The 22,072-nt window shown below is 34.0% G+C and overlaps 1 protein-coding gene across 2 annotated transcripts in view; it reads left to right on the plus strand.

Moving 5' to 3' along the window:
• The window catches only part of LOC128998561 (PTB domain-containing engulfment adapter protein 1), a 52,221-nt gene that overhangs the window by 10,044 nt on the left and 20,105 nt on the right, over positions 1–22,072 (plus strand). The window contains exon 1 of one of the 2 annotated variants that reach the window (XM_054424755.1): positions 2,277–2,388. The exons of the other annotated variant lie outside the window; for it this stretch is intronic. The gene's annotated coding sequence lies outside the window, so the exon portion shown is untranslated. Of the gene's footprint in view, positions 1–2,276; positions 2,389–22,072 lie in introns of those variants that run through there. 2 annotated transcript variants of the gene reach the window in all.

Below are 22,072 nucleotides of genomic sequence, written 5' to 3' on the forward strand. Positions count from 1 at the left end.
AAAATATAATAAAATTAAATTAAATTAATCCCTGTTTGATTAGTTGTTGTTACGAATAAATTAAGATAGGCCACAATAAAACAATAAAATGTTTACTATTAAATTAAAACTGAATGAAGAGAATTAACCATTCTCATTAATTTATATATCTGGCCAGGGGGTAAAAATCCGGGCCGTACATTTTGAGCTGACCTCATGAAGGGGGTAAAAGTCTGGGGGTAAAATTCCGGCTCGTATACTCTAGGTTTTTATAATTTGACGTGTTCTGATTAAATTCACAACTGTGAAAATATACGTTCAATTCCGCGTTTAATTCATCGAGCTGATGTCGCGAAACTCAAAAGTTCGCGGCCGGAATTTTACCCCCTGGTTAGTGACGTCACGTTTGCCCAGGGGATAAAATTCCAGGGGGATAAAAATCCGCTACCCCCTGTGGAGGTGTCCAAAAACCTTAACAGTCAAACCCAAAGCTTGTGCTTTTAGGGAACTTTACATATTGCATCAGTGCAGTCCTCGGGTTTACGCAAGCGTTTGAGACGAACTCCGTACGAACTACAGTTATTTATTACAAGCATTGAAGCTTACGGACAAGCCAAAGCGCACAGATTGTCCCATTATAGCTTCAATTCTTGTTACTATTGATCGATTTTGTTAACAGGCTGCGTGTTACTCATTTAAGGAACTGAGATATAACACAACCTTGTCCAAACAAACTTATAAACACGCCCTTTCCATTATAGTGTGACAAATCACCTATTTGAAATCATGGAAACAGACGTACCAAACGTGTAGTTTTGCACCTTTATTTTTTAATAACCATGTACTGTCTCTTTAAATTTTTTGCGAGTTCATAAAATTTGATTTTTGTAATATCCAGAGTATTACATAGTCAGAGTTTTAAAAAATTCTAAAGAATGCAATACACCCCAATCTTTTAAGACTATTTTATGAATCTTTATACAGCAGTTGTGTTTGTTATTTTGGTTTGTCGTTTGTTTGTTTTTTGTTTTTTAAAGATGTGTTGTTTGTGTTATTTAAAATAAGTACAACAAACAACACTAACAGATTTCTTTAAAAGCATATGTCTTTGAAACCATATTGGTTCTAAAAAAAATACCCCTAAAATCGTCTGTGGTTCATGCATTTTCATATGATATTAATAGGCCTACACCAGATTTAAAATTATGTTTATCGATAATTAATATAATTCCTTCTTATAATCTAAATATTTATAGATCTGATCAGTTTCTGTGAATATAAAAACATATTGTTTGATAAAATAGGTGAGTTGGTAACGGATATAAGGCTCAAGTGTCGTCAATTCTAGTTTAGTCTCGGGCGACTAGTTTCGAAACAGTTGTTTCATTTTCAAGCCCTCGTCGTCTGACATAAAATTATTTGAACATTTTCTCGTCGTCAAATACACTCACGGATACATTGAGTTGACAAGAAATTCTCGCTCGGCCACACGCACGACGACGTACACGGCTCAATTGAGCATCCCAATTAAGAACACCAATTAAGTATCCTAAAAAATTTAAATTTAGTAAAAATATCTAAGAATAATATTGTGTTAACTTATCTTGTAAAATTCTAAGATGCCATTAACGGCACCTATAGCAAAATGCATTAGCGCCATTAAGGTCTTATCAGCGACCACGGGGTCCTATAGAACGTTTAAACAGACAGACAAATAATTGAATGTTTGAAGGAAAACGAAAAAATTATATGCATCTTAAAATTTAGCTAGCCACAGAAGATGTTCCTTAAGAGGACTACAGTATTCATAAACACCAACCACAATGATAACAATTAATTGTGGTTGGTGTTTATGGATAGTCCTCTTTTAAGGCTGGAAATCTTTGAGCTGGCTGGACACCTGTATAATGGAATTTTCCATTTTTAACCTACGAACAGGTGTGGAATTTACTAACTGATACCAAGAGTATATGTTGTGTTTCGAATTTAAACATGTTTTATAGAGGTGGCGTCACCAAAGAAGTTTAAAAGTTTACTATATTGGATTGTTTTCAACGTGTTGCAGCAATGTAATGATTAAGCGAAGTATTTAAGTTGTTTTTGATTTCAACTGATTGGACAAGATGTAGATTGTGGGATGTCCTGGTCCCTCTGATCCTGATCCTAGTTCAAGATGCAAGGAGGCGCGCAGGTCGCGGTGTTCAATGTTCGCAAGCCATCTCTCTCCCTCCCCCTCGCTCTGGTCACCTGTTCAGAGCCCCCACCTCATACCCCCTCTTTCCCCTGCCTTGCCAACCAGCTGATCCCCTACATCGCTGCGCTGATACTGGTTGATGGTTGATAGTTGTGGCCTGCATTGCAACGCGACTCGACGGCTACTACGATTGCGTATTCTTTCTCCTTCAAAAGGTACGTTCACTACTCACTATTGTTAGAGGGTAGTTGTGGTATATTGATATTACTCTCACTATGCGTTGGTTCCAACAGTTTTGGCCGAATGTCTTCTCTTGTCTGCGATGTAGACTGTAGACCGTCTTGTCCGATCACGGTCTGGTCCTCGGTATCCGCTTCAATGTCGCTTTCTGTCACACTACTCCGTTAAACAATAGATTTCTCGCCGATTCCTGGAGAAAATGTCTATTCCGAGTGCTTTCTATCGGCCAAAACAATGGCATTGTGAATAGAAGAGCTAATATGTGGTTGCCGTGCGAACTGAAAGTTGTCAGGTCCTTTCACGCAGACTCGCGAGTTGCGCCTACCATCGGCCCTGCATTTCCTTCGACCTTACAAATGTCCCTCTCATGATACAGGTACTTTGCGGACTTTTGATGTAATTAACATAAAATGATAATGTAGGTTTGTCGATGTAGAAGGGCATTATTGAATTACAGACATCGTTTTGTCAAAGGACACATTATAAGGTACGTAGGTCCTCAGCCCGAATAAATTGCCAAGGATATTGCTATCTTATAAACAATTCCAGAAACTTAAGAATTAATCTACAGCAGTCCTACCAAAGCACAATGCCTACTATCAATCTTTCGTTGGCAAGTTTTTACGTTGTTACACAGTTGTGTATAGTGAATTAAAGATGCATTTGAGGCATTACAATATTCCAACATTATAAATTTCAGTATTTTATATGATCGAGGTAGTCCTAATAGTTTTAGCTGCATAGGACTGTTTCGATTTAAATGTACAGTATCTACATATTACTATTGTGTATCATAATCTCATTAAAATTTTTTTTTTTTACTGAAAAATCAGTTCAAACATGCCCAAGCATAGACATTTTTTGAACTTTTAGCCAAGTAAAATTCTTCCAAATTTTACTGTAAGTGGCGAACTTAACGGAATTAATTACTTACGAATTTTTTACGTGAAATTAAACAAAAAAGTGATAAGCTATATCCTAACGAGAGTAGGGCCGATAAGTCACTGTCGAAAGTACGAGTACGGACGGACGTAAGTGTGCCGCTATAACGGTGAAATAATCCCTCTTGTTTGTGTCACCTCGTTTATTTGTAGTTTACAGAGATAAGTACTGTGTTTGAACAAGTTGAGTCACCGGCCTATAAATCCTGCTATTGGTAACTCTTCATCTCTGCAAGTTAGATGTAAACGTCACATCCAAACAGCGATACAGACTTTCAATAATTAGAGGCCTAATCTATTTCATTGGATGGTGTTTGAATATTTATCTCAGATTGGTCTTCTAACATCGTATATTTTTCTGGTTCGTTTTTAAATAAAAATAAACTCGTTCAAGTAGTAGCACTGACGATATATAATATAATATACGATAAATATAGTCAATGCTGGTAGTAGTTACATTAGCACATTTTTTACCAACATGCTCCAACAAGGTGTTTCCCGAAAAGACGAAGTGCATCACAACTCTAAATTTAGGCTTATTGTTTTTCACCATGCCTTATTTCTGTAGTTGGTAGATCTAGTGAATTTATTTGCAAACTAGAAATCCTCCGCTTTTCCCAAAGTTGTTTTGAGCCAGTTTTACTCTAAAGGTTGATTAAATTTCCCCATTAAAGTAGCTTAAAATTTTAATAAAACAACATACCGACCTCAAACTAATATATATTTAAAGTTAAAACACGTTTGTGTTTAGTTCCAAGATGTTTTTCACCCAACCTTTCATCATGGATATATTGACTATTGTGGACTAATCTGCGAAACATCTCTCCCGGTACAATCTAAGTAAAATTAAGTTAGTTTGTACTACTGTATCAGCTCTGCCGTTGGAGAGCTTGACTGAAGCTAGAAGCTACTAGTATTATAACTGTTAATAAATATAATTCGTAAAACATCATATTACAAATTAACGTTTTAGCGAATTTCCCTATAGGGAAGTAGCTATTACTGTAGGTTTCATGGTAAGACCTAGGCCCGGAACCGATTTATTTTTTCATTTTGATGTCCCCAGAGGCCAAAAACACTATTCGATCAAATTTTTATTATGTATAGGTATATATATGTGTGTCCGTGAAGACGATAACTTGAGTAATTTTAGTCAGATTCTAGATTAGAGAATGAATATTGTAAAATTTTGTTGTTGGCTTGTTAATGGATATATTTTGATCAAACTTGGCAGATTTATATATTTTATACTAAGCTATTAATTAATATTTTAATAAAAACACACTTTATTAGTTTCCTTGTAGCAGCAAACCTAGGTACTCGTTAAACATGAATTTTAATTTAATAGATTAATTGAAAATCAATCCAGGTAAATGGAAATTCGCTTAGTCGCCAGGTTTGCTACGGCGGGGGTATTTAATATTAGAGAGTCCAAGTCGAAATCCAACATAATATTATCTATATAAAACTTTATATTGAAGTTTACAAAAAAGGTGCATATAGGCCTAAACATTCCCGTTATTTGTTTTCTGTTTGAAATTTTTGATACCCAAAATACCACGGAATCTTATGATTTAATAGGACCATGCAACGCAATCAATTTTAAATGGAAATTTTAAAACTCAATGAGGCGAATCCCTGAGGTCGACTTTTCTTTTAAACCAGATAAGACATATATAGGGAGCAAAAGCTTGTATTAGATAGCAAATAATACGAATACTGTAAATGAAGTTCAGAGGGTCGGAAAGCCATCCAAGAAAATTAATAAATTCGTTATATTAATAAATATGTTCCTTAGTTTGATTTAAAAGAACAGTGACCATTCATACCATCGATGTATATAACATAACATCGATGATTCATACAATCGTATAATCGTATAGAACATTTTGGTTGATTGTACAAGTGTTTAAATCTTTGTGCTGTGTAAACAATAAGTCGTTTAGGCTTTTATTGCACAATGCACAATGCTAACTTCGAAGAAAATTATATCACTTGTGTCTCACTATAAGTTTACAACTTGTTGTTGGTTATATTGAAAGCATATATCACAGTTTCTCAAAATAATAATAATAAATCGACTAGGACAGGGATGGTTCTCTACGAGGATTTCTACTCTTTCCAGTTTAAATGGTAGAATTTAATCGACGTGTAATAATGTATAAAATAATAACGCTTGACAAAATATGCGTTGTAAATTCCTAATTTGGACAAAATTTGTTCGAATAATATGATGTAATTTCACCATGGTCGCCCACAGGGGGTTCAAGGGGGTGCGCTTGCACCCCTGGCTAAAAAATACCCATAATAATCTGTAACCACTTGGGTTTTAAGGAATTTATAAAGTACGCTCATAATGGTCATGTCTGAAAAATGTTTTACATTGTCTTTTAAATCGAATAGGTAGCTGACTCACAGATCTATCATTATTTTATACTTTAACAAAACTATTCAGAAGACAAAACATAAACTTTCTTGGCTATTATCTAGGCTTTATTCGACTGTAAATTTATTTTTCTTATAATTGTTTGGCTTGTGGATTTAACCATATAAATTATACATAATAACTTAAAATAGCTTAAATGAATTTTTAATGTCGGCATAAAAACTATGACTTGCTCTCCTTGATGCACAATATACTATTTTGTTTTGTTTGGTTCTATGTGTTACAAAATAGTGTAAAAATACGTTTTAAAACACTATATCCAGAAATTCAGAAATTTTTCCAGGGTAGGCCCTGAAACCCCCGGATGGTTGTTAGACATAATATATATTGCACCCCCCTGTTCCAAATCCTGCGGGCGCCCATGAATTTCACCGAATTAATACTCGTATACCAGATTAGTTTAAAGAATCAGGTCAATAAAAGAGACCTATTTAAAATCCATTACAAATGGTTTCGTCTTTTGTTTACAATCCGACTATAGTTAAAAACCAACTGAAGGCAATAGGCTGTTAAATTACAATTCACATTTATTTGTGCCCGTTATACAGAAATTTTGTCAGCAGCGCTGGTCATTTGCAAACACTCTTTATAAATAAATCAAAAGCTTGGGGAGCAACGCCCTAGTGAAAACTAGTATACCTTATTACTTACCATTCGACCCGGCACTAGACTATAAGCTGTCAAATGACACCTCAATCGGGAAAATCGGTTAAGTAAAACGGGCGAAAAAATATGTTATAACTTAGATATAACTTTGATTGTATTAAATACCAATATGGATATATTTTCCTAGAAATGTATAACATTAATATTTGCTTAGTTTCCTGATAGTTTCCAAGGATTGTTTTTCTCACCCTGAACGAGTGTAACAGCAATACAAACACGGTAAACCATATTGAAAATTCCCTTTAAACTCGTGTCAGGACTTAAAGACGTTTATTCATCATTAGTAACCAAATGAATGTATCTAATAACAGTACTTGTGTTTTAAATTTCACAAAATCACTGTTTCAGCAGCTATTTTTATTAGCGAATTTCCCTATAGGGAAGTAGTTATTACCGTAGGTCTCATGGTAAGACCTAGGCTCGGGACCGATTTACTTTTTCATTTTTATGTCCCCAGAGGCCAAAAACACCATTCGTTCAAATTTGTATATGTGTATATATATTGTAATGTACATATATATTGTATATATATTTGTCCATCCGGACGATAACTTGAGTATTTTTTGTCCGATTTTGATAAAATTTGGTTTGAAGGTGTAAGGCAGGATAAACCTGAATGAGTTCGCGAACCAGCATGATCGGACCATGGGAACGGGGTTTAACGGGGCGCGGTTTTATGGGGTAAAAATGGGGTTTTCTCATTTTTTAACCTTAAAACACAAAATTTTTCAATTAAGAGCTTAAAAAACAAATAATTTAGTATATCAAAGTGTTTTTGTACGATGTTTAGTTACGAAGAAAATATGTTGTAGTTGGCTTGTTTATAGATATATTTTGATCAAACTTGGCCGATTTATTTATTTCATACTAAGCATTTGATATTTTAATAAAAAAACACACTTAATTATTTTCCCTGTACCAGCTAACCTAGGTACTCGTTAAACATTAATGTTAATTTAATAGATTAATTGAAAATCAATCCAGGCAAATGAAAATTCGCTTAGTCGGCAGGTTTGCTGCAGCGGGGGTATTTTATGTTTCAAATGGTCTTTTTCAACAATCCCTGTTTCATTGATATCTTATGTTTTCCAAGTAACTTAATATAATTAATCAGTGTACTCTTATTGGGTGTTTAAGGGAGTGGAAACCTCTTTTGTATCTCAAAATCGTAGAACACATTAAATGCCACGACTTCCAAGATGCGTAGTAGAAATAATATTGAAAAATTAGTATACAAAATATACATTTTATTAGGAAATGTGTAGTAAACTTTTGCAAAAGTTACCAAACTATATACATGTTTATGTTTACGATTAGGACTAGGTAATTTGAGCTTTGATTTTCTAATTCTATCAATTCTGCAGCGATTGAAAGTAAGATATGGAGGACTGGAGCCGTAGCCTTGAGGGTTGTGACTAAGATAATGATGTATTGTTTCCAACTGGTTCACGACTGTTATCGGCAAATGTTTGACTAGTTTAAGTGCATTTACGTTCATCAACTCTATTGTTCTTTGTTCCAGTCCAGTGTGCTACAGTTAACACCTTACCTTGTTGTTACGTTGAGACCGGTAGCTGTCCGTGGCTATTCATTACATGTGATGATATTGTCTCATGGCACGTGTAGTGGGCTTGAGTGGCCGACAACCCACTCTGCACTACTTACTATCTTGCCTGAATGCACTGAAGAAAAATACGCATCTTACATACAATTTTTATAATTGGTTAACTGGAGATATAATTCTTAACTTGTCATCATTTAATGGACAATTTCCCTAAAAGTTCGATTACTCCTCAATTTATTGTTGTGTCAGTTTGGTGTTTCAGTCACCCACTTTCGTTGGACGAGGCGTAAATGCGCAGGTGATTAACAAATCAGTACAGTAGACGAATTAATTTTGGGGTACTGGGTGTTGGTCGTGCTATAGACCCTACAGCAACTAGGCACGGTTGAACAGTTACGCCGTAGGCTTTTTAGTCACTTTTATTCAGTTTTGGTTAAATATTGAAGGGCAACATGTACACAAGTGTATTATGTTTTATTTTGAATGATCAATTTAATTTGTAAATAAATTTAATTTTTGCCAAGACTTTGGCAATGCCCACATGTTAGTCTAGCTCAATAAATACTTTGACTGACCTGAATAAAGCGATTGTATACGGTTAGGAATGAATATTTTATTAATTGAATACAGGACACCTACTAGCCCTCATTTAAGTCACCTCTGAAGAAGACAGTTTCATACTGTAAATGGCAAGGACTGCAAAGATTTTACTTAAAACATTAGTAAATCTTTAGTGTTAGGCAACCCAGAAAATCGCCTCCATTTATAAGAACTCTGCATCCTTATATCCTTACTTTAATACGATATACGTAGACACATAACAACGATTTCGTTTGAAATATTGAAAATATCTTTGTTTTATCATAAAAACATATTTATAATGGACTATTTTTTAGGAAATAATCGTTTTTAGTTAAAAATATTGAAATAATAATATTTTCAATATTAGCCTTATGGTTACCATGTCGGTTACTGACAAACAAGAAAATTTAAATAATCATAACATAATATGAGCTACCATTTGGCAGTTATAGAAAAAAAGATTCTCCCTGAGCAAAGTCGCCCCTTAGATTTACGTTATGAACAATAAAAAATAAAACAAACTGACCAGTCTAACCTTGGATAAATATGTATGCTAGTACATATAAGATATATCATGCGGGCTGATCTTACTTTACATTTTGCGGGAAAATACGATTTGCAAACTGCGCAGTTTGTTCACTATCCTAGACGAACCCACGACCCACACGTGCGCAGCTGAACCAATTAGTTAGGATAATACCTCAATTCCGAGAACGACTTGTGCAAAATATTAGAATTTAAACTTCCTTATATGAAGACAATATCGGCTACGTCACAAAATTGATGCAAAGTAGCGCCAATGTACACTTTGTATAATACTGTAAACTGTAATTTGTATACTGTAGACCTATGTTAGAGCGTAGCGCGCAGGCGCAGAGTACGCTGCGCTGTGTAGCTGCTTACAGCCTAGAGCGTCAGCGTAGCGCACAGTCGCAGAGTCGTAGCTGTGTAGAGCCGCAGAGTAGTGCCAATGAACACGTTGTATACTGTGTAATGTGTTTAGAGTGTAGCGCGCAGTCTCAGAGTAGAGTAGCGCCAATGTACACCCTACTACAAAAAAAACATACTCTAGTAGTGTACGTTAGAGCTATGGTTAGAGCGTAGCGTAGCGCCGTAGCGCGCAGTCGCAGAGTCGTAGAGACGCAAATTAGTACTAATGTACACCCTGTGTAGTGTATGTTAGAGCGTAGCGTAGCGCGCAGTCGCAGAGTCGTAGCTGCGTAGAGACGCAGAGTAGCGCCAATGAACACCCTGTGTAGTGTATGTTAGAGCGTATCGTAGCGCCGTAGCGCGCAGTCGCAGAGTCGTAGCTGTGTAGAGCCACAGAGTAGTGCCAATGAACACGTTGTATACTGTGCAATGTGTACTATAGGTTAGAGCGTAGCGCGCAGTCGCAGAGTCGTAGCTGTGTAGAGCCGCAGAGTAGCGCCGCCGCCAGTGAGAGTAAACGAAAGCTTGTTCCGGACGATTGCGTTGTTGGATACCTAATAACATTCTGTACCTCGACCCAGGTAGATTTCACCGGCTCTGCTTTGACTTTGACTGCTCTGTCAGTGCTTTACTCAAAGCTATGCTTTATGGTGTTAACCTAAAATCTTCTGTTAGAATTTTGAAGTATGACATTAAATGCTCTTATAAAATTCCACACCAGTTAAATCTGTAAGTACTGAGTTTTAGCGAAGAGATTGTGTCTGAATTGTTTGATTACCAAACTTGATGCCATGATGATGTCCAATGCTGTTTTAAATTAAAGTAATTGGTACTTGTACATCTATCTTGCAAAACTATTTAGCTCAGAAGTTTAATGTATCGAAACCATGACAAAGATTTTACATGTTTTTAATTATACATTGCAATGATAGTGAACTGAAATACAGTGTAGTAGTAATGGTATTTATGTGAAGGCATGTTTAAAACAATGTTCAGACCATTAAATTTCAATACTTACCTCTGTTAATGAGGCAATTTATATTGTTTGCTAGTACTCTACCATGTCTACAACGGCGAAAATCTATGTTCTTAATTATTCCGTATACTCTGTGGACATGATATATGAGCTTGTAAGTAAATGTAAAGTTGTGGGATCACACCGGATCACGCAAAGTTTGTCAACCGAGATAGCATTATAGCGAAAATAAACTTATCTCAAGGTACAGTAGCATTCATGTTTTGTGAAATTTTCGGGGAACTGTCTTATGTAAGGCTAATATCACTTACATTATCCTAGTTTCTTTCCAATCCAAACTCCAACTCCCAAGCCGGCGGTTTTCGTCAATTCCGGTCATTGAACTTTGATTTAAACGGAGAGAAAGGAATGGTCAAACCATCCAAATTTCCTGTTTGACGCCAACGGCTAATTTAATCTTTGCGCTGATATCGATCAAAATATTTGCATTCGCACGTCAAAAATAATTCTCCTTAACAAACTATATCATTTTATGTTTAGTTACTTGAGATTTTGGGGGAAAATACTTGTTACTTTCACTTATGTTTTCGAGTAGTCAACAAATAGTTGAAAAGTGTAACTGAAGGAACTAGACACAGAAACGTAAAACTAGAAGTGGAACTAAACAAATTAAAAGAATAAAGTATTTTAATGTTGTAATGAATAATTCAATATTTTTTATCAGACTATATAGTTAAACTAAATTTAAACGTATTCATGCTTAGCAGTTATTTTTTATTAATAAAAACTGTACCTGTATTCAACTATTTCGTATCTGTTTTTTATCGAAATAGAAAAGCTACTAATATTTAAATTAGGCAGTTAGCTTAAAGTGAGCGTTTATATTAATTTATTATTAGTTTTTGCCTCATTTCATCAACATTTCATTTTGGATATGGGCTGCATTGTTTAAACGTCTATTAAAAAGTTGACTTTTATAATTCAGAGTTATTTAGTGGCTGATTATCGTCGGACTTCCCATAACAGATATAAAATAAAACATACCAACTCTGTTTGTAGCCTAACACATATTTTGTGCAATAATTGTCTTATAAACAAGAGATAATAAGAAGTAACATAAGTTAAACATTCACAATGATCACATAAAAGTTATTCGAGTTATTAAATTCAATTATAGTTCCGTGGTACCCCAACCTGAAACTGGTATTGTTCTAATTCATATTATAGTCAATTTCATGTTGTAAAATGAAGGAAAATTAAACATTTTGTACAAAATGTCGTCACCGATCCATTACAATGGCCGGTCTCAAAACATGGCGGATCAATCGAATCCATTTAGCAGATTTAGCATGGTTGTAGGTGACGGCCAACTGAGGTAAAGAAATTTCCTGGCTTTCCCTCATTTTCTGTCAAGTGTCCCTGACACATTTACTTTATTGCAAGGAGTGTTTTCCATACTGCGGGTCGCTCAATTATCAATGTACGAAAAACAGGTCCAGTTGTACGCGTTCAATTTAAACGTGGAATTTTAAATGTAATTAAAACATTTATACTTCTATGAAACATGTGTACGTCTCTATCAATTAAATACAATCATAATCTGCTGTATTTCCAGAAATTACGGGTTTCATGCAATTTTAAATACGAAAAACATAGTCCCGCATAGGCCATGTGAGACCTGTGTGCGGGACGATTTCTATACACAAACATTGAAAATTATGATGGAATGGCCTCTGGATCGTCTGAATTAACCTTATTAATGATTAGTAGAAATTATTTAGTTAAATGGGTAAACTAAATGACCGCTAAAGGAGGGTTGAGGAAGAAAAACAATGTATGAGTCTGGTTGGAATTTTATAGATAATGTCTGTACATTGAGTATTGTTTACAGAGTTCATGAAGTATTGTATTCGTTAACTACTGTATACTGAACTGATAAGAGCCTCAAACTGATCAAGTCTTCAGGTATTCAAAGTCTCCTAAAATCTGATAAAAACTACTGAACCAAATTAGCTGAATTTCGTACCAAAATAATGGATGTACTCAGGATTATCATAGGTCCATTACCGTGCAGATTTTACTTTCCTTAATTATTTCTTTCTGTTTGAGATTTTAAAATTAAAGACATAACAAATTAATAGTAATTAACCATGTTATACATAATTTACAGTTTTGTCCTCTCCGTTTTCTGGATACTTTCAATCTTTACCGTTGATTATTACAATGGTTTTTAAGTGTTGAGGAGCTATGCCAAAGTGGATTAATTTCATTGTTTTATAATCGGGACCACGGTACGTAAGAAAATACTGATGATGATGTTCAACAATGCATATTCGTAGGTATATCGCATTTTTAGTTCTGTATTGTTGGTAGCAGAGTGAACTCTGATAAGCAATTTAAGTGGTGAAATGACTCATCTTTGAGATGTTATTGCTCATTCTAAACAGAAGTTAATGCTCTCTTACGCCATTAGAATCACTTTGACAGCCTGTCAAGCCCATGGGTAGGCCTACTACCACAGAAAACATACTACCCAGTATGTTTTCTGTGCTACAGCGTAACGTGGTGGGCTGACTTCTCGAGCAGTAGCTTTATAACTATGCATGTAAGGTTATGTAAAAAGAAGTGCCTAAACTAATTGAGAATACATAACAGAGTCGGAGTGGAAATTCCAACACATCTCGACAAATTGACAGCACTACGTTTTGTCTAAATTTGTTTGTACAAGAAATTAGCAATTGCAACTGTGCAAACCCTCTATGCAATACAATACAATGTTACGAATACTGTTCGAATCGTTAATTAATTCGATCGGAGTCGTATTTCTATGGTTAAATAGGCTACGCTTAATTTCTTGCTTTGCAATTTTCTTTTAATTTTTTTCAGTGGCGATATAAATCAAATGTTTGTTTGTAAAAAATAAATCAAATATTTAGACAACCTCTTAAGTACCGTACCATATAATAGTGTTAAAGAATGCTGCAATATAAATAAATCGCAAGAAATTCTTTAGGACGTGTGTATTTTATTTTATTCCTGTTCTTGGATTAGGTACAGGTTTTCCCTGCCAATGAATGCTTTCCGGTATTTTCAACAGTTTTAATGTGTAAATCAAACGACATGATTTCAAAACTTTAATAAGCGTTGTGAGTGTTGTTGCATGCCTGAGTTCATTTGTATTATAAATTCATGGCATATCAGGTACTTTACATAGGGCGTAAAGTGTCTCTTTTCGACACGATCTCTAGATGAGTGAGGGCCGAAAATATTCTTTAGGTTAGTAGGTTAGTGTGATAAACTATTTTTTCGTCTCACTTCACCTTGGCTAAATAAAAAAACGTAAATTTCGCACATTGTTGGAATTTATAAATTAGGTCCCCAAACAGGTCTTGTTTTTATTTCTATTGACTAGCCGTTGCTATTATTTGAATGCAACATGCATTACTTCGCTAACATTAGTAAAATATTCATACTATGTGATACGATGATATACAAATACCATTGGAATAACGACACAACAATATTTTTCAACAAGATAATGGACTGATTTTTTCTGACTTATTAGACTATTTTAGACTTGTTAACCTTAGGGATGCAAAGAAACTTCAGCCCCGCAAAACATGTAATAAAGCAGCCGTTTTCGCTGCAGTGCATCGAAACCCCCATTCTTAATCCTACTTAATTATCATAAATATCAAAGTATCTTTCTAAAAATTGATAAGCATAACGATCCAGGTCTTATTATATAACCGGACTGTACCCTCTCATTGCACGTGACCCGTTCATATACTGTTGTGTAAAACTCATGTCACAATGGTGGGTTGACTTCCGCTTGTTCATATTCTGCACACGACTGTACCCTTCATCGCATTGTGTCACTTTCATTCATTCTTGTACTGCAAGAACGACCACAAACACTGAAGATTTTCTGAGTGTTCCTCTGGAAGCTATGTCGAGATTTCAAATATGTCGAATGTGTCATGTGAAAAATCAACGGCGGTTTCGTACTGCAGAAATGTGAGCACACCTTGAATGTCATCTAAAATCCCTTCGACGTTAACCGGTGTTGTATCTCAAGCAATATCAGCATCTGGTTGACCAGTGTTGTGTTCCGTGTTTTGGCTATCCTTTCTTAACACTTTTAACAAACACAACCTTATACTTGTGTATTTTTAAGCAGCTGGCATTCTAACCTAAATATGTGTTCAATTCAGCTATACTAATTATACAACGGATCATTACGACTTGGTGTTGGAACACAGATAACTTAATTGTTAATTTGTCAATTCTGACGATCAAGAGAACGATTTTCATGAAATCAAGCCCAATATAATCAGAATCCCCCAGCCAATGTGATATTTTGGCTCAACACCAGTCACTGAAGATTTGCTATGAGTTTTCCTCTGAGCAAAGTCAAGTCCTAGTCTCAAAAGATGTGTCCAGCTAGTATGAACAATGTGGGTCTGGCTGTGTAGTGTAACAGCGAGTGAATGTGCGGTTTTGGTAGAGGTCGTACCATCGCATGACTACAGCAGCCTTGGGTCTGGGTCGTGAATAATAACCACGGTCTCGGGATGTGATCAGGCCTGGGACCATGGTCCATGGATGCTGCGAGAGGAATAACCAACTTGATGATAATATGTGGAGAGCATTGATAGTATTTGGTTACGTCTTTCGATCCAGGGGTATGTGTCTTAAATGTTTGAAATGTTATTTGTCATAGTAGGACTGGGGTTTCACTAACGGTCTTAGTCCAAACCTCAGGTTTTATAAGGTATCAAATGTTTATGAATCAAACTGACAACATATTTCGGATTTTGGGACTTTTGTTGGCTTAATTTTTCACGAACTTGTTCTTTAAAAGTGTCTGATGTATGAAGCGAATGTTTCTGAGTAAAATTGGTAGCAGGTTTTTTTTTTCTTTCGGAACTTTTGTTGGCTAAGAGACTTTGTGAAGATAACCCTCGAATTCATTTAATAGCCCTCGGAAATATGGGCGTTTTCGTTTAAAGACTTACCAAATATTCCCACTTGGAAGTATTATTTACGACTATCAGAAGCCATCGACTGCACCGTATTAATTATGTGTGTAATGGACAGAGATATTAACAAGATTTCACTTCTGGAAATGTCGTGGAAAATAAATTAGAAAGGTCCATTAGAGTTTATAAACAGAACGCCATGCAGATTAAATTTGCTAGGAGTGTTAATGCTCTTTTAAAAACTCACAACAATAAGCTTAATAAAACATTGGGGTTTAAGCACTCATTGCTAGAAAGAATTGTTTTAAACGTCTAGAAAACGATATTTGACTCAGAGAAATTCGATGATTATAAGCTGTATATGTTTACAAAGTCTCTGTTTTGAGTTGTATCAACACTTAGATATAAACAGTTAATTAACATTGGACTCTGTTTTGCATGATTCAAACAATATTGTAAAATAACCATACCCATCTAGATTGTAGATGATGGTTACAGTTGTCAACAATAGCTCTACTAAAATGTCGCTAAACCGAGCAAACTTTCGAAGAACAACAAATAAAAGAAAACAATGGCTTCCTTCATCCTAAAATCAGCTTATTGTGGTTTAATAACAAAGTTTATTATGTAAGGAAACTAACCCGAAAGTTTTAATCTCATTTCTATGAATGGTCAATTGTAACCATTTCATGATCTAAAGCGATTGCAACATGTTAGGATCGACCATGCCAAATACCTCATATTTTCTAAGAGTGTAATGGAGTGTTTGTAAATTGGAAAAAATTAAGGAGTTGAATCTTAGATTACATTTTCAATGATGCTTTAAAAAAAAAAACTCGCTACCGAATTCAACAGTGCTGGATCTGGACTCCCAAAACAAGCTCGGACGCAATACCACCTGAATTGTTTGCAAACTTCTATCAGAACTCACGGCCTACATAGCAGTATAAATCGATAGCAATTCTTGTTTTTGTTTTCTTTCTGGATCGTTAAAGATCGAGTTTATTGGTAATCTTCTGCAGGCATTATTGTAAAATTGGCCTTTATTCGATCTAAACGTAAGACGATTAATTTCAAGCCATGCGGTTTTATCCTTGATACATACAAGCGGTGGAAATAAGAAATGTAATTAGAACTAACACTAACATACAGCGTTCTACCCTTTTAAATCAAAGAAATACCCTTTACATAAAACCTCGTCAAATTGGGTTTAACGAATTTTAATTCAGTACCTAATAAAAGTTAAATAGAATTTTAATGTAATCAATCACTATTCATTCACAAACATTACAAAATTGCGTATGATATTAAAGTAATTAATAGACACGAGAGAAAGCTCGTCTAGACATAAATGTTTTAGAATCTCAAATAAATCTGTCGAATAATCTTTGTAATCAACAACAGTAGCACTGATGTAAAAAACGAAACTCCTTTCTCAGTACAGAAAATTCAATACAATAAAACAGACAAAAGAAAATGCAATAATCCAAAATAGTAAGTAACATCAGGCACTGTGAGTTATCGTGTTTTGAGACACAAGCTAATTATAGTTGTTGTTGGCTAAAGTTGTTTCGTAGTTTCTGGCATAAGTTGCTTGTAGTTGTTGGTATAAGTTGTTTGTAGTTGTTGGTATAAGTTGTTTGTAGTTGTTGGTACAAGTTGTTAGATGAGGACCTTGTCGCCGGAAACCCGTCAATAGGCCTAACTGCAGTCACTTGTCGCAACAAAGGGAGACCTACTTTACCACCGGACCCCACCCCCCTTGTCCATCAAACCCTATCATAGATCTAGGGGGTCACGGGTTCGATTACCAAGTTTCACTGAAACTTTTCATGTAGTATAACTAATCAAATTCCTCAGATAAATAGATTTGCTGGGGCGTTTATTGCATTACATAGTCGTTGTCCAGTAAACCTCTTAAACAGCGAAAGACGTTACAACGATGTGGATCACTGTTGATCTGAATTTTAAGTAAACATTATAAACTAATTTTCAATATCAAACAACCCAAAACAGTACTGGGTAGTTAAAATCATAAACCCTCAGGTGATGATAGCAGAGATAGTTCATAATGTTTAAAAGTAAACAATATAAAAATTATTAACATAACTTAATGTGACAAACTCATGACGCCTGTGCTAGTTTAGGAAAGGCCCATTTGGCCTTTTCTTCTTATTTACAGATACTGTAAAGTATTTAAATGTTTATAGTCGTTGCGGTTTTCTATCGTACGTTATGGTCGTACAGTAGGCCTACTTGATTTAATTTCTAATGTATGCACCATCTAAAAAATACTGGTTCAAGTAAAATATCACTAAGCACTAATGAATAACAGTTGTAAGAAAACATTATTAATGTATAATTACTCATTTTGTTTTAATGTTTGCCATATAAACAACGACCGAGTATAATCAATTTATCAAAGATTTTAGTTGGACCTCCACATGTTTATTATATTTTCAATAGAGCTAACATAAGGTAGAATCTTTTAAAAATAAAGCTTCAATGCACCTAACCTTATTTATGTTGTCCCCATTTCTGTCGAAAATTTTGGCCGAAATAAAACAAACTGTGTTTAATTAAAATTGCAAGAAAGGGGTTTTTGAAATATCGACTTTGCAGTGGACCGTTATCATTTTGGGTGGGCAGAGGTCAGAGGTAATTATTATCTAAATAATTAATTGTTATTTTATCGCATAGGCTATCAAAGTCCAGGAAGTACCCAGTTTTGGCGAATGTGAATTTATAAATTATGTGTCATATTCTGGTAATCGCTTACATAGCAACTACAGTACTTACTTGTCATAATTTTTAATTACAGCCGTGTTTTATTGCTTTATTTCAAATTACGTAATTAATGAATTAATAACTATCGCCATTTATGACTTAATCTACATAACGATGCTTGTCCTACTGATTTTTTAAATTTTGCCAACTAATTATTTATTAGTTCATGAGAAGAGAAGTTAATTCTTTTTCTAAGTTTTAACACTTTTCATGAGTTATTAAATGGATTTGTAAATGCCTGTAAATAGTTTCATTTTAAGTAATAAAATGTATATACTTTATTTAGCTATAATTCTAAATAAATACTAAGGAAACCCTACTCTCTAGTAAATATGAGGCGAACTCGTGACTACAGTCTACGTACTTTCTGTAGTATTTTTTAGATTACTAATAGTTACCTGAAAGTACAAAAAATACGTCTAATAACACGTGTAATATTTGTAATAATACTTGTAGCATAACAAAGTGTTATTAGACGTATTTTTGTACTTTCAGGTAATTTAATAACACGTTTGATGTTTAATGTCCACATAATATTGTTTTTCATATATTAAATATTTAATTTTTCCTATCACCTCTGTATTGCTAGAGCTTCCAAATCCATCGTAACATATTGTATGTTTATTTTTAAAATATACATATGTTGTTCAAAAGAATGGAAAACTTATAAAAAAACTCAATTAATATACAATATACTACACGACAATATTTTATTGCTTAATTTTACTTTCCAATACTAGACATTTTTAAGAAAGTTCAAAATGAAACAATAAATAACTTATACTTTAAAAAATCAGATCAAATGCTTGTTTTTCTGTTGCGTCAATATTAAAAAATATTAACACAGTAAATCACAACAAGTAATACAGTGACAAGAATGTGATAAAAAATGACATAACGATGATAACATTGATTTTTAAATGATGATGTTTTTTACCAGCTAGAATACCTGCCCACTTTTAATTCTACAGATCCGTAGTTGATTTGTAGATCAGTCCGTGATGTAATCATTTACGCGCAGATCTGCGCCGCTGTCATTTCTGCGCATTAGTATCTCAAGATGCGTAGTTGCGCCGCGATTGTGAATTTCGACAGTGAAAAACCGGTCTGACCGATTGTATACTTGTAAATTCACTCTTAGTATGTTGCTTCTAGGAAACAACATATCTTTCTTTTCCTGTTCAAGGTTTTCTTAGCTATTTCGCAAGTAAGTAACTAAACGTAAAGTATGTGGCTTTGTTGAAAAACATATACTAAAACAAGAGGTTGGATACCACTTTGACAAAGTAGCCCTTAGAAGATGTGTTTAACCGTCACTTAAGTTCGTTGTGAATTTTCACAAAAATGGCTGGACCGATTTTTATGAAAATTTAGCATGTTGTCCTTTTGACTCTTAACAAAATGGCACAACCCCCCATTGCTGTAAAAATTACTACATTACTATATAAATAACAAATACTATATACTGTATAATTAAAGTGAACAAAAATGTAAAAATACTCCCTTCTTAACCACGGAAACAAATAATATTATATACTGTATAGTTAAAGTGAACAAAAATGTAAAAAAAACTCCCTTCTTAACCACGGAAAAGGTCTACCTCTTCGTAGACTCCAGTTGCGATGAGTTTTAATTTTAAAAAAGTCGAAAAATGTATAGGAAAATTAATAAAATAACTCGTTTAAGTGGTCAAAATGTTTTGAATTTTTCTTGCTTGGAACTGAATTTTCACTGTTCTGGGCTAACATGAACGATATTAGTGTTAGATTGCTGAATGCTGATACAGTTGTTTTTTTTCTATATCAATCTGAAGTTGCAATGTTAATGCAATAAATAAATAAATATATATATATATATATATAAAAACACACGACATGTAGGGTATTACTATACTACAGTATAACTTGTTTTCCTGCGCCGAATGCTGATACCGTTTATTTTTTCTATATCAATCTGAAGTTGCAATGTTCATGCAATAAAAAAAAATATATATATATATATATAAATATACACACGACATGTAGGGTGTTACGGTGTTACTATACTGCAGTATAACTTGGTGTCCTGCGGCTGCGCCATCACTCTGCCAGGAAGGTTACTCAGAGGTTAGATGTTACCGTCATGGCTTATCTTCGCGTTACTGGACGATCAACGCAGGACGTGTAGAGCTTTCCTTAAGAGAAAGTTATATAATCAACTCCATTTTGCTGCTAACCCTGTCAACATTTCTAACTTTACCTAGTCCGAACAAGCCTGAAAATACCATAACCTTAAATTTAACGGTATCTTTAAGGTTTACTTCATACATTTAGGTATTTTCACAGAAACGTTTACAATGTGTTGATTGTACGAACCTACGAGCATGCATACATTATTGTATTCGAATGTTTATCAATTAAACTGTGATTAACATGCTAGAAATAAGCAAACCCAATTAATTAACACAGCTGAAACAATCTTTTGACAGTTGATAACTGCCAATCCGCCTCTCATTCGTCATTTTAATTTTTTACTAATAAATTACACTATTACAAATATATTAAAGATTTAGTTTTACCTTTTAAACTTTATTTTAATATATTAAAAGAGCTGCATATTAAAATAAAAAAAAAACTTTGGCTTCTGTCAACAAACGTAATTTAAGCTTGCATGTATAAAAATCAAATAAAGATTAAACATATAGATTTATTAAAATTAATTTGTAAGAACGAGAGATCCACATTATACTAATATTTTTACTTCCAATACCAGAAACTATATTGTTGCCACATAATTATGTTTGCCTTTTTGCTCTCGTGTAGCATAACGTTCAATCGTATGGTGGGATTACTCATTCAAAACATGGCCATGAGGTTTTTACAATCGAAGTTACCTGAACTGACTAAAAAGAATCAAACACCAGTAGATCATTTAATATCTTAAGTCACCCGTACTTGGTGAAAATAATCCATAGTCTAAAATACTAATGATTACGTGTTAGGCTAAACGAAATTTAACGTAATATTTAGACAACGGTAATATATCTGTAAAAACTATCGTGGATTAATTAAACATCTGCATCCAGTGACTAATAGAGAAAATTATGAAAAGATCATGCGTGATTTTGGTGCATGTTCGCAAAATCTAAAATCGGTACTGTACTTATCTATTATTTAAACCATATTGGTGGTTCCATTATTTACGTTTGGTCATTTAAAGTAAGGCATTGTTCATAGCATATAGTATACGGATCTAGATGATTTAAATGTACCTGCATAGTTTATAGAGATTACTCTTAGTTATGTACTTTTTGTCATAAATGTATTACCCAACCTCAGCAAACATATGCTGTAAAATACAGTAGTAGGGTCGAAATAATTGAAAAGTACCGATTTTGGATTTTCTGAGCAGAACACGTCCTCAGTTTTTACTTGGTTCTATCTCGGTCAAATAAAACGTTGGTGAGTTTTAACGTTATTTGTTTTGCTATTAATAGTTTGAATGAATTTTGATTGGTAGCCAAAATTAAAATAAATTTAACTTTTCTAGTTTTTTATTTAGTTTTTAGAGATAGTTATGTCACACGAAAATATTCAAGATCATTTAAGTGAAAGTAAGTAATGCGAAAGTTACAAGAACTTAATTTTGAAATATTACAGTATATATAATTTTTTTATGTTTTTAGTAAGTTTTCAAAATTAAATATTTATATAATATAATTTAATCAATGGCAGTACCTATATAGAGATAGGTTTATGATACACGAGACTGCAATACTCGTTCATTCATATAAAAATACTGTATGT

Source organism: Macrosteles quadrilineatus, unplaced genomic scaffold (genome assembly GCF_028750875.1).
Source record: "Macrosteles quadrilineatus isolate MER2022 unplaced genomic scaffold, UCM_ALF_1.0 Scaffold_7__1_contigs__length_78375512, whole genome shotgun sequence".
Taxonomy (NCBI): domain Eukaryota; kingdom Metazoa; phylum Arthropoda; class Insecta; order Hemiptera; family Cicadellidae; genus Macrosteles; species Macrosteles quadrilineatus.